The following is a 14,415-nucleotide window of genomic DNA, read 5'->3' as shown; positions in this document are numbered from 1 at the left end:
TCTGCTTTATTTTTGTGGAGCTTAAGTTTATAAACAGGACCAGAGAACTGTACAACTGAATTAAAAGGTCAATGTACTGGAAATAACTGAAGTATTGGGTTCAATCTCATGTCCACATTATACACACTATTGTTTTGAGGTCACAGAACATGAACTATCTGGGTGCTTTCACCCAGCAAAATGCACACGTCAATAGAGGCAAAGTTTTGCAAAAGATTGTGAAATGTTTTTTACACTTTTATTCCCACGTTGGCTAACACTGAGAAACTTATATTCTCAGCAGGATAAAACAAAATATTTTGGGCCAATATTTATGCCAGGATAAGTGAAGAAATAAAAGAGAGTCACTCAAAGGATATCCTAGATGAGAGCATTTTGGTCAAACAAATTTACAAATCAAATAGGGTATAAAAATGAATTTCCTTAATTTTAACCATAATTTACAAGTATCTTCACATAGTATAATTGCAGAAATGGGTCCATGATTTCAGCAAGAAAAGACACTTGCCAAAATATTAATATAATATCTTCCTAAATTGTCTCTTCAAAAGCATCACATTTTGTTAATATTTTCTTATCCATGCCCTTTAGAACAAACATTTTAAGAGATAGCATGTAGTAGTATTTAAAACTAAAAAATCTTAGTTTTTATGGCTAAGACTTTGAGCCACTTTGCAAATAAAAATAAATTTTAATTGAGCCTTAGGAGTATGAAAATAATCAGTAAATTGAACCTGCATAAAAAATTCTGAGGGAACTATTGTCAAGGAACTATACTAAAAATTCACTATCATGGAATGTGGAATAAATATTTATTGGAATCTTCTTTAACCCAAATGTCAGTTTAGTGCATACTCATACAGTTAGTGATTGCAATTATTTGTGAGATACAGTATTGAATATACATTTAATATTTTGGGGAAGCTGATTAGCTTTCCTGAATATTTCAAATCCTGGATTCTTAGATTTGAAGGAGACCTCCAAAATGGTCTTCTGTTCTAAATTGCAGCGTTCCATTTGGCAGTACTCCTGATAGGTGACCATCCAGCCCCAGTTTGAAAAATACGATGAATAATCTTCTTGATCTCACATTGGCAAACGTAACAGGAATAGGATAAAACAAGATATTATTTTAAAATTACCTTGTGCTGTTGTTTGTCCACTGTATCACTATCGTTGCATTAGTCTGCAGTTGAAGGTATTACCTACAAAACTCATGCATCTTTCCACTATTTTATTCTTTATTGCATCTAAAAATGTATAGTTTATGTTATAAATGTATTGTAATATTTATATCACCAGGTATAGTGAAGTATAATCTTAATAATTCCTGTTAATGTGTGACCTGACACCTTGTAGATGTTCAACAAATGTTGGTCCTGTTCACTTTTCAGTTTTGAAAGTACAATATTTCATCTGATGGATGCTGAGGGTTCTATTGATAATTCTTCAACTTTAAACATAATTTCAATTAAATATAAGCATAGTTTTCATCAGATTTAATATGACTTCAATGTTGTGACTATTTAATATAATTTATATCATCTAATATTTGATTTAACAATATAAATTTGAATGCCACTTATGTCTCTGAAAGAACTTATAATTTTTTGAAAATTCATTCAGTTATAGTTTCTAATTTGATAAAATTAGAGATTTTTAGGATGCACTTTTTTTTCACAATTCACGAAACTTATCCTTTTAATTTATGAGTTCTTTTAAAATTTTTTTAACCACAATTAGATATTTTCATTTTTAGAAGTTACAGCACACTTTAAGAATTTTTTAAAAATGGCATAATGTGTGCTACTCATGTGACAGTTGCACTAAAATCCTAGACTTCATCGTTACACAATTTATCTATTTAACTAAAAACTACTTGTACCCCTAAAGCTACTGAAATAATACAATTTTTTTTTTTAATTTATTTATTATTATTATACTTTAAGTTGTAGGGTACATGTGCATAACGTGCAGGTTTGTTACATATGTATACTTGTGCCATGTTGCTGTGCTGCACCCATCAACTCGTCATTTACATCAGGTATAACTCCCAATGCAATCCCTCCCCCCTTCCCCCTCCCCATGATAGCCCCGGTGTGTGATGTTCCCCTTCCTGAGTCCGAGTGATCTCATTGTTCAGTTCCCACCTATGAGTGAGAACATGCGGTGTTTGGTTTTCTGTTCTTGTGATAGTTTGCTAAGAATGATGGATTCCAGCTGCATCCAAGTCCCTACAAAGGACTCAAACTCATCCTTTTTTATGGCTGCATAGTATTCCATGGTGTATATGTGCCACATTTTCTTAATCCAATCTGTCACTGATGGACATTTGGGTTGATTCCAAGTCTTTGCTATTGTGAATAGTGCTGCAATAAACATACGTGTGCATGTGTCTTTATAGCAGCATAATTTATAATCCTTTGGGTATATACCCAGTAATGGGATGGCTGGGTCATATGGTACATCTAGTTCTAGATCCTTGAGGAATCGCCATACTGTTTTCCATAATGGTTGAACTAGTTTACAATCCCACCAACAGTGTAAAAGTGTTCCTATTTCTCCACATCCTCTCCAGCACCTGTTGTTTCCTGACTTTTTAATGATTGCCATTCTAACTGGTGTGAGATGGTATCTCATTGTGGTTTTGATTTGCATTTCTCTGATGGCCAGTGATGATGAGCATTTTTTCATGTGTCTGTTGGCTGTATGAATGTCTTCTTTTGAGAAATGTCTGTTCATGTCCTTTGCCCACTTTTTGATGGGGTTGTTTGTTTTTTTCTATCCTTTCCTTACTCCTTATACGAAAATTAATTCAAGATGGATTAGAGACTTAAATGTTAGACCTAATACCATAAAAATCCTAGAGGAAAACCTGGGTAGTACCATTCAGGACATAGGCATGGGCAAAGATTTCATGTCTAAAACACCAAAAGCAACGGCAGCAAAAGCCAAAATTGACAAATGGGATCTCATTAAACTAAAGAGCTTCTGCACAGCAAAAGACACTACCATCAGAGTGAACAGGCAACCTACAGAATGGGAGAAAATTTTTGCAATCTACTCATCTGACAAAGGGCTGAAATAATACAATTTTTAAACATGAATAAAAAGAAGTGTCAATGACTTTTTGTCATTTTTCACATTGGCACTGTTATTGGTAGCCCATAAACTATAAAATTCATGAGGCAATTGTAGATATACAAGGTTATGTATAAATCTGATTCATAGACAATCTTATGAATTCTTACCACAGTAAGAAAAATGAATGGAAGTAAAATAGCAACTTTGAGAATACAACTATTTTTGTACATTTCTCTTTAGCAGGAATCAAGGTTTTAATTTTTTTGCTTGCTGTTTTCTTACATTTTTATTTCATATTTTGTTTTTGAGACAGTCTCATTCTGTTGCCCAGACTGGAATGCGGTGGCATAATCTTGGCTCACTGCAACCTCTGCCTGCTGGGTTCAAGTGATTATCACGCCTCAGCCTCCAGAGTATCTGGGACTACAGGTGCGTGCCACCAAGTATGGCTAATTTTTGTACTTTAGTAGAGATGTAGTTTCACCATGTTGGCCAGGTTGGTCTCAAACTCCTGACCTCAAGCAATCCACCTGCCTTGGCCTCCCAAAGTGCTGGGACTACAGGCATGAACTACTGTGGCTGGCCTGGAATCAAGGTTTTAGTCCACCTGGTACCATATCTAAGATAAATCATAGAGCATTTAGTTACTTCATCCAAAATATATTTTTGCAGTATGCATCTATCCCTAAAATCCTTGAAAGAAAAAGTATCATTTTCTAACTAGAAATGTAGATTTATACTATAATTTTTCTTTTAAATAATAGTAAAACATATCTATATCATTTTTTTTTTACTCTGACTCCAGTGTATAAGCATTAGTAAAGGAAAATTCTGTGTTTTAGTATATTTCATACCTAAATTTTCTTTGACTTAATATTTTCAGTATTATCTGTAAAATTGCTTTCATTACTATTTCTTTTGTATTTTGTATGTTATACATGCATTAAAACAAAATGTGAGGGAAGACATTATTTTTGTAATGGTCTATTCACTGAGATAAACTGAAATGTATATCAAATCAGTCATTAGCCCTCAAATTTACCTAAATGAGTCCAAATATCCTGGTATTTCTCAAAAACAAATTGACTTAGTGTTTGTGTTTTTCTCTAGAGGTCCAGAATTGTACTGATGGCTGAATAATAAGTCAGGAAATTTGACCTATATGATTTTTTTCTTCACGAACTCATGCCAGTTAGAGTTAGAGTAATTGCATTTTAGATTATAATTTTGTTGTAAGATATAAACAGGTGACAATTAAAGTAAAATCATATGAAAATGGGAGACATATTTAACAATGTAACTATCATTGAACAAATGTCTGTTAACAATTTAAAAGCAGTGTAAAGGTAACCAAATAATTCAAAATCATGAAGTATTTCTTCACGCTTAGATTCATTTTTAAAACTATACTTATCTATAATTAGAGACTGTGACATTCAGTCATCTGAGAGGCAATACCAGTAAGGATCATCTACCAAATTTTTATGACTTGAGAATAGGCATTTTGTATAAGTAAACTCCAGTTGTTTGCTGCCTACAATATTCCATATATTAAAAATAACATGTGCCAAAAAGTCTTCATCTTAGAAAATCTGTACAACCTTTATGTGAACGTTAATGAATGTTATTTTTAGCAATAGCTTATTAGGAACCCTGATTTTCAAATAAATATGTGAAGATATTTAATATACGAGTATCAGCGTTTTCTCAGGAAAGGTAAGTGGATGTTTATTATCTGTGAGTCAGATATATGTCAGTTTAGACATTTAAAAATAAATCACTTTAATCTGATGTTGTAATACAGATTATAAAAACATCCTTAAGCCGTGAAAATGATCTACCAAATCAGATAAATAAAAAGAGGGAAATAGATTTAATCAAAACATTCTTTCCATGGGAGGAGGGTGTTTTTGGTGATAGGAACTCACTTCCCTGAGAAAATGGAAATGTATTTGGTTTTAAAAATTAGAATCAACACATGAATGAAACCATAAGAAATAGAAATGCAAATTTTATATGTATTTTTCATTACACTATTGCCACTGTGATTTTAAATGCAGTATTTCAATACCAATAATTAATTTAACATAATACCTCTGTTTTAATAAAGCAACTTTAAATGGTGATTTTTGTTTTCTTATCCAGGCTGATTCATATATAATGATGATAAGATCACTAGCATCAGAGGAATGAAAACTTGATTTATGCTGTGCAGATACACATCCCTTTATAAATAATCTTGCAACTTGATACAGAAAGTGTCTATAATTCTGGCATGTTTGACATTCCCATTCAGTACAACAACTCGTTGACATACACTTAATTTGCTACTTCTTGAAGGTGTTGCTTGAAGTTTCCTTCTACTTGACAGGTGTTGGACAGTTCAGTCTCACTCAGAGCTTAACAAAATGGGAAAAGAATGCATTTTCTGAACCCCTATGGAATATCCATTTTATGTCATTTTATGACTTTGATAGTATCCAGGACTCATTTCTGTTCCTCTAGATAGTCAATAACGTGCACTTTTACTTGTGGCTTTTTAAGATATGTGTATATACCTTTAGATTTCCATCAGACTCTATCTTGAAATGTCAAATCTTTATGTCCTGCAGTTCTTAAACTATAACTGATGTTTACAATATGGACTGTGAAGGAAATTAGATAAAAATACGTTTTCTGGTCTCCCACTGTTTTAGTCCATTTAGGCTGTTATAGCAAATTACCATAGACTGGGATGCTTAAACAACAGACATTTATGTCTAGCAATTCTGAAGGCTAGACATGTGAGATCAGGACGTCAGCATGGTCAGGTTCTGGGGCAAGCCCTCTTCCTTGTTGCAAACAGCCAACTTATATCCTCACATAAGAAAGAGAGCAAGCTATACAGGTACTTAATTTCATTAATAGGCTCTACTTAATTATCTCCCAAAGGCCCTACCTCCATATGCTGTTGGGATTAGATTTCAACATATAAAAGTGTTTGGATATACAAACATTCAGTTCATAACACCTGCCATTTGTATATTTTAACAAGATGTAAAAATAGAAATATTCATAATACAAATAATGTTCTTAGTATCTGGTATCATTGACAAATTATTTCAGCTGCTTTGCTTTGAATACATATTTATATCCATGAAGATTTATCAGAATTCTTCATGTAACTTCAGTATACACACACACACACACACACACACACATTCACACACACTTTTTAAGATGTAAGCATATGATTTCATTTTAGAAGCAAGCAGAAGCATATTGTACGTCAGTGTCCACAGATAGAGTACCTAATATAAAACTGAGTTTCTAAAGGAAACATATTTTAGGTGAAAATCTGTTTAGCTTACCAGTATCTATATAATATGTGCAAAATCCTTGACATCAAATTGAAAGATCCCTTGTAATTGATCTTACCATATATTTCTAGCCTAATTAATCTTCTACATGTACCCTGCCAGTTCTCTGTTCCTGCTCATTGATTCCCTAACAATGTAAGGAGAGTTCCTTTGTTAAGCCATTCACAGAAAGTTTTCCCTGTTCTTCTCTATCTGAAAAAAAAAAAAAAAAAAAAAAAAAAAAGTCCTCTATCCTTAGAGATGTAACCCAAAGTCCATGAAGCGTTTTACTGATACTTTCATTTTCTGTTACAGCACTTGCTGTTTCTTTTATGCCATGGGGTGGGCACATTTGGTATTCGTGTCTTGTATTATTGCTACTTGATCCTTAGATTGCATCTTATTTTACTTTTGATGTATGTGATAGTCTGAGGCCCACAAACAGATAGAACCCACACAGTAATTTGAAGATAGAAAGTTTAATATAAAGAATCAGTAGATATAATACAGTATTTATGTAATGGAAGATTAGCTATTAATAACTAAAGATGACTCTAAATAACACAGCAATAGTAATTATAAGGAGAAACCATTGCCTCTGAAGCTGAGAGGCCCCCCAAAAGAACCTCCTTACCCTCGGCAAGGCTGATATCCAAACTTTATTTGCGAGGACATGCCTGTGGCTCACTGGCTGGTGGACAAATTGTTGAGGTGCTGGGGCAGCAGGACTTGTTGGAAATGTTTTCCTCTGGGATTCCAAAAGAGTCACCCATAGGGAGGATCCTCACCAGCAGCACTCCTCTTCAAAGCCATCTAAGGGGTGCCATCTACGTAAAGGTGCCTGACTGGCAACACTCCACTGCTTTGCCATCTCAGAGGGTAATGGAAAATGCTATCCACAAGGAGACTGCACATTGAAAGTGAATGCAAAGCCACGTAAGGGGGTGTGGAAGACGCCATCCACAGGAAGTGCTGAGCTTCAGAACTCACTGAAAGCCATCAGACAGAGTGTCTGGGTGCTTCTAGCCACCATGTGCTATAGGAGCCAGGTATGAAAGAAGCCTCATGCTGAGAGGAGCACACTAGGACCAGAAAGATAAATCTTTCTTCCTCTAGTGTCCCTCCAATGTCATGTACTCACAGAGCTCAAAATGTGCAAGTTTACAAGGAAGAAATATTTATCAAACCCATCTCCATTATTGTAGAGCAGGCAATGGGGGGTGGATTTGGATGTGATAATCAATATATTCATAATTGGCACGATATACTTATTTATTGACTCTTTGAACAAATCAGAATTTCTTGCAAGATAGAAATACATTCTTATCATTCCTTTTGTGCCCAGGATTTTTTAAAAATCTCAAATAAATATTACTATATTTCTCCATTGTATTATTATTAATATGATGTAAACTTTATCTTTGACATTTTATGTGCACAAGATATGTCCTAAGCATTAAAGATAACTGTGTTACATAAGTGCACATTATTTTGCTTAGTATGTGTATGAGCATGTGTGGGCATGCATGGGTGTATACAAAGTCAATATTTGATTTATGAGTGACCAATTTGAAAATTAATAAAATGGGTTTGCTGAAAGCTAGAAGGTAGCTACTTTAAACATCAGAAAGACAAATGACAAGTCTTGGTATCAGCTAGTTAAAAATATAAGTTTCTACCTTTGATAAGATCATGCCACACATTGATTTTTCTATTAATTTAAATAAAGGCAGGTATAGGAAATTTACTTTAGATTTCCATCTTTGAATGTTATAAAATGTTGTACTAATACATATTGATTTCTTAAATGTTATAATCTTATTATACTTAAAGATTGGGGCTGGGTGTAGTGGCTCATGCCTGTAATCCCAATACTTGGGGAGGCGGAGGCAGGGGGATTGCTTGAACAAAGGAGTTCAATACCAGCCTGGGCAACATGATGATACCTCATCTCTACAAAAAAACAAAACAAAATAAAATAAAAACTAACACGGCATTGTGGTGTGTACCTCTAGTCTCAGCTACTTCGGAGGCTGAGGTGGAAAGATCACCTGAGCCCAGGAGGTTCAGGCTGCAGTGAGCCATGATCATACCGCTGTACTCCAGCCAGGGTGACAGTGCAAGACCCCGTCTCAAAAAAAAAAAAAAAAAAAAGCAAAAAACACAACCAACTAAACAAACAAATGAACAAAAATACCCCACACAAACAAAAGAGCAGTATTATTTTTTAAAGTACATTTTACTAAAGATAGACCTTAACCCATTTATGCCTAGTGTACTTTAACTGATTTGTCTTTAAACGTATTCACATTAAAACCTTATTATTGCTCATACATTAATGCATGTTTCCTTGTTTTCAGGTTTATGTATACTGATTGTCTGTTACATAGCCAGGCAAAATAAATGTCAGAGTTTGGTAAAGACTTCCACAGGGAGAAGGGAGGAGTGTTTGCATATGAAGGTTAAATATGCTAAAATCACAAAAATTACAAATGTCTTAGGTATTTTCTAAGAAACAATGCATAAATATTTGCTACTAAAATATTTTTATTTTATTTTGTTTTGTTTTTTTGTAGAGAGTTCTGGCATTTGATTCATGTGGTCTAGATTCAAATTCTATTTTTATCATTTACTGTTTGATAAAATAACTTATGTTTAAAGTTTACATAACTCTTCTGGAAAATAGGAATTCTAATAGTACTAGTTTATGAAAGAGTTTTTGTGGATTTAGTAGAAGATGAAACTCATTAACAACTTACAAAGCTCTGCTGTATTGAAAATTGAGGAGAAATAAATTTACAATAAATAAAAGCTGGTAAATTTAAAAATAACGATATAGTGTACATATATCTGCAATTCTTCTCTCTCTTCTAAGGTTCACTTTGTACATAACTACCTAGCTGCCCTTCATGTACCTTAGAACTTCATCTACTATCTTCAAAATCTACTCAATGACCTTCACTACTTACATAATTCAGGGACCCAGGAGTCACCATTAACCCTACACTGCTCACATTCACATCCAGTTGGCCACTAACTCATGTTCAGTCTGTCTTTTTAAATTCAATGTAGTATGTTTCCTTCCTCATATTCACCCTTAAAATTTTCTTTAACTTTAAATATCAGCAATTATATATTTGTTTTTCTTATTTGGCTTAATTCATTTAGTTTTTCACTGCATTTTATCCCTGCTCTTATCAGCTACATTACTGTGGGTTTAAAAATTATAATTTGATCATATTATTTCTCTCTACAAAGCTTTTAATGACATTCTCTCAATACACTTTACTCCTATTGCCTTCAGGATAAAGTTTATACTTATCCTAGATGACATTACTTTATCCATAGGATGACCTTACCAAAACCCTTAAGTTGTAGTCTTAACCTACCTGTCCAGCCATATCTCCCATAAGGTCATCTCTCCCCATAAATATCTAATGCTCAATTTTGAGAGAATTGCTGACAATTCCTTGAGATTGTTTTTTATGCTTCCTTGTTTTTTCAAATCTTATATTTTATCTGGAATGCCATTATAATAATGTTTAATTGATTTGTAACAAAACTAAACAAAACTACTGTGATTTGTTCATGGCTTACCTTATGTTAGATATTCGCCGGTTTTTGTTTTTTTTTTTTTTTTTTTTTTAAGAGAAAGATGGTGTCTCACTATATTGCCCATGCGAGTCTCAAACTCCTTGGCCCAAGTGATCCTCTCCCTTGGCCTCCCAAAGTGTTGAGATTGTAGGTGTGAGCCATTGTGCCCAGCCTTGCCAAATTTTTTACACATATTATTTAATCTATGTTCTATGGCAATTTAGTGCAGAAACAGTTACAGGGAAGTTTTATTTCATATCCAAGTTTACAGAATTATAAGTGGTAGAGTCAGGTCAATGTTATGTTTCTCACTAAAAACTATGCTATCCAAAAGATGCTGCAAAACTGACCTCAATCATATTTATCTGTGTGAAACCTTTTCTGACACATCTACACATAAGATATTGATAATCATGTTCTTTTTTTATGTTATCACTATATCCACAACTGTTTCTGTTATCTCAGATGTCACACTAAACTTCAACTGTGAACTTTATGTCTGTTATTCCCACTTATCTATAAACTGATAAGCAGAATAACAGTATTTTAAAAATCATAACCTCTTGCCCAGTGTATAGTTAGTTCTCAATAAATTACATTTGAATGAATGAACGAATGATACAGATTCCTTCTTTTATTTTGTATTCAACTTCACCCATGCAGGAGAGACTGGAAGTGTATTTAGCTATTATCTTCGTATTCAGAAAACATTAAAAAAAGAAAAATTGCATGTGAGATGGTTCTTGAAAGATAATGATGGAGATTTTGACAGGTGGAGGTAGAATGAGAAAAGACATTACAAACGAAGGCCCAACTTAATAAGAGCTATTTTGCCTCTACTAATGGACAGTTAACAGTCTGATTTGGTGTATTGCCTGGAAATGATCTTGCTCACAAACTTATTAGCTATTCAATTTACTTTTAAGTAAATGGGCAAGTGGCAAATATATGAGGAAGTCAGAGGAACCTTTCTTATATTAACTTGATGAGTTGCTATACCATTGAAATCTCTTACCTCACCCAGAACAGCCCGTCTGGGAGTGCTCTTTCATACTTATGTCTCTTCTGGGTGTGTGAGGCAAACATGAAGGTTATATCAGACACATATGAATATATTCAATGAATTTCTGCCTATGGACAACTACCCTTTTGCAATACATATTTGAAGCATGTTTTCTACATGAATAATGTCTTGAAGCCCAAATTATATAATTGTATCTGTAATTTATATGCTTGATATACCCTTCACAATAATTCTGTAACATATGTTTTTCTCATTTTTAAATATTTATGAAGAAGCTTATGTTGCAAGAGCTTCATTCTCACTATATATACCTGAATGCTGTGATACGTTAGTAATGGGCACTGAATCAGAACTATTTATTTCTATCCTACACCAAAGTCCTTGTTTTATGAACTAGGCAACTTTACTCCCAGCATGAACATGAGCATGAGCAGGAGCAAATGTTATGGCAACAGGAAAGCATACTATCATTCAGAGAATTATCTAGAAAGTGGATAATTTTGGCCAAATCTGAGATTCTTAGTGCTGTTTATACATCACAATCACCCATGGGAGGTTTTAAAACTTATGCTCTGACATAACCACAAACTTCCCCCACAGACAAATTCAACCCCAACTGCTGAGAGAGGGGTCCTGGTATCAGAAGTTTTAAGTTTCTGAGTGATTCTAACGTGCAGCCGGTACTGAGAACCACTGGACTGAAATAAAGGGCACATGCACGAGGGTGGCATGAAGAGTGAATAGGGTTTAAAAAGGAATATTAGAATCAGATTGGCAGGATAAAACCCCAACAGCCTCACTCAGTAACTATGCGACCTTGGGTTAATTACTAAACTTCTTGAAATCTCTATTTTCCTGTAAGATGGGGATAAACTAAAACATGTAAAATACTTAACATTTGGAGTCAGTTTAATTAATGGTATTCTTACTATTCAAAGAAAACACAAAATAAATTTGAAAAATGATAATAGGACTATGTTGTGGAAATATTTGACTAATAACTGAAGGAAAGGATATTACTATGATAACATAGATGACAAAAACAAATTAGAGATATATTTTTTGCTCAGATGCTTCTAATATTTATTATTTTTCTTTTTATATCTTATTTGCAGTTAAGTAATATTTGGTATTAAGCAGTTTTTAATTGCAATAAGCTTATAAATTACTAGTACTCCATAATGAAGAGAAATGATAAAAGTCTGTCTTGTTTTGATAATATATGAATAATAGTGAGAATTACAATATGCTTTCTTTTACTAAGCATCAGATATTTTTTAGATGAATAGAATTTTGATGAGTTAACTACCAATTGCATAGTACCATTTACAATCTCATTTTTGAAAGACATTGCTTGTCTTGAAACAATCTAGAACTGACAAATGACAGCATAAGATACTCTGCTTTGCATATTAAAAGACTTTCACATTCAATTCTCATTTGGTTCTGCCCACAGCCCTGAGACATGCAAATTAATGAGTTGTATAAGGTTTATTGACTTTTAGGGGAGAGGGCTATGACAAGAACCCTTCCCTTCTAACTTTGAATGTAATGCTTCTTTTATGACACACATACTTATTTGGAATATGTTGAAAGTCTAGAAACTAAGAGTTAATATGTAGGCAAAAGAATCAGTGCAATGCTATGAACTCAGTGTGAGTAGATCTTAGGGATCCTAAAGGACACTCTAATGCCTTGTAGATTTAAGCTGAAAGTCAGAGAATCAGTTAAGATAGCAGAAATCTAAAATTTCTCAAAATATCAAACAGGCAGAGTTAACTCTACCAGAGTCCGAATGACTCAAACATTGTTAGCAGCAAATGAAGACAAAGAAAGAAAACAGCACTATGCAACCTCTGGTTTGCTTATGGTACTTACTAGAAGTGAATAGTCTTGGCTGCAATGAACTTTATGGAAAGTGTTTTGCTTAGAGAATGTCAGAATCCTATAAATACCATGGAAATGGCGGGTGGCGTAATGTCTTCTGCAGTCTCATTTCAGCAGATAAACTTCTTTGGTTCTATTTAGAATGCATTCTTTGTACTACAGTCAATGTTTCAGGCAACAGTGATGTATATACAAATATCTTCAACATTCTATTAATTTCAGGTTCATTACTGAAATCAATATCTATTAAAATTATAATTAATCTTATTTTAAATTGTACAACTTCCTATTCTCTTGTATCAATATAATATCAGATGTCTACAAATCTAATCCGATTTTCAAGTTAACAAAATAACCTAGAAGCAATACTATAATCATCTTCTCTAATATATATACTTAAGATAAAACAGCTAATTATAAACAACTTATGCATGGAAGGATGCAAAAAGTATGTGATTTTTACTTAATATAGTGATAAAGAAATTGATAGAGTAAATTTAATTAACTGTATATATAGCCAATTTGAAATTTAGGTATACTCCAAAGGTAGATATTTTGAATTGATGTGTTTAACTGGCTTAATTCAACATAATTTAAGCCAGCTATTTCATAAAATTTTGTTTATTTCAAAGGTAATGAGTGCTTCTTGTAAATAATTCCAATACAAAAATATGTGGAGCAAAATGCAACATTAAGAAGTACACCTTGGCCGGGCGCGGTGGCTCAAGCCTGTAATCCCAGCACTTTGGGAGGCCGAGACGGGCGGATCACAAGGTCAGGAGATCGAGACCATCCTGGCTAACACGGCGAAACCCCGTCTCTACTAAAAACACAAAAAATTAGCCGGGCGAGGTGGCGGCGCCTGTGGTCCCAGCTACTCGGGAGGCTGAGGCAGGAGAATGGCGGGAACCCGGGAGGCGGAGCTTGCAGTGAGCTGAGATCTGGCCACTGCACTCCAGCCTGGGCGACAGAGCGAGACTCCGTCTCAAAAAAAAAAAAAAAAAAAAAAAAAAAAAAAAAAAAGAAGTACACCAAAATTATGATGGTCAATGCCTCTGGCAATGAGGGAATGGGATTAGAAGAGAGAACAAAATGGTTGACAACCTTATCTGTCATGCTTAATATATTTTATAAATAAAGTTAAAATGATGAAATGTTTCTATTAATAATCATGGATTCTATGTAAGAATTCGTTACAGTATTTTTGTAGCTGTTTGTGTTTTTTAAGTTTCTCAAAAGTGTTTAAGATTTAAATTTGACCATGTTACTAGGTAATTGAGCTTGATTTAAATTAATTCCCTGGAGTTATATAAACAGAATGTTAAAATAATAGTTTTTAACTCTACAGGCATTCACTTCCATATTCATTAATGTAATACAAGAAACCAGATCATTCTACTGTGATAAACTTACAAATTGTATTGGAATCTTCCTGCATATAGCCCACCCCCTCAATAAGGCACTATAAAAGCTATTTTAAGTAATGTT

General features: G+C 33.7%; 1 protein-coding gene and 1 long non-coding RNA gene across 5 annotated transcripts in view; one reads left to right on the top strand and one right to left on the bottom strand.

Annotated features, from left to right (window-relative positions):
• The window catches only part of GRID2 (glutamate ionotropic receptor delta type subunit 2), a 1,531,999-nt gene that overhangs the window by 509,861 nt on the left and 1,007,723 nt on the right, over positions 1-14,415 (top strand). The window lies entirely within an intron of this gene.
• Positions 1-14,415, bottom strand: part of LOC126954726 (uncharacterized) — a 560,097-nt gene that overhangs the window by 444,682 nt on the left and 101,000 nt on the right. The gene's annotated exons all lie outside the window — the stretch shown is intronic.

Source organism: Macaca thibetana, chromosome 5 (genome assembly GCF_024542745.1).
Source record: "Macaca thibetana thibetana isolate TM-01 chromosome 5, ASM2454274v1, whole genome shotgun sequence".
Lineage (NCBI taxonomy): Eukaryota > Metazoa > Chordata > Mammalia > Primates > Cercopithecidae > Macaca > Macaca thibetana.
The sequence above is the reverse complement of the archived record's forward strand: the minus strand, read 5'-3'. Positions and strand labels throughout refer to the sequence as shown.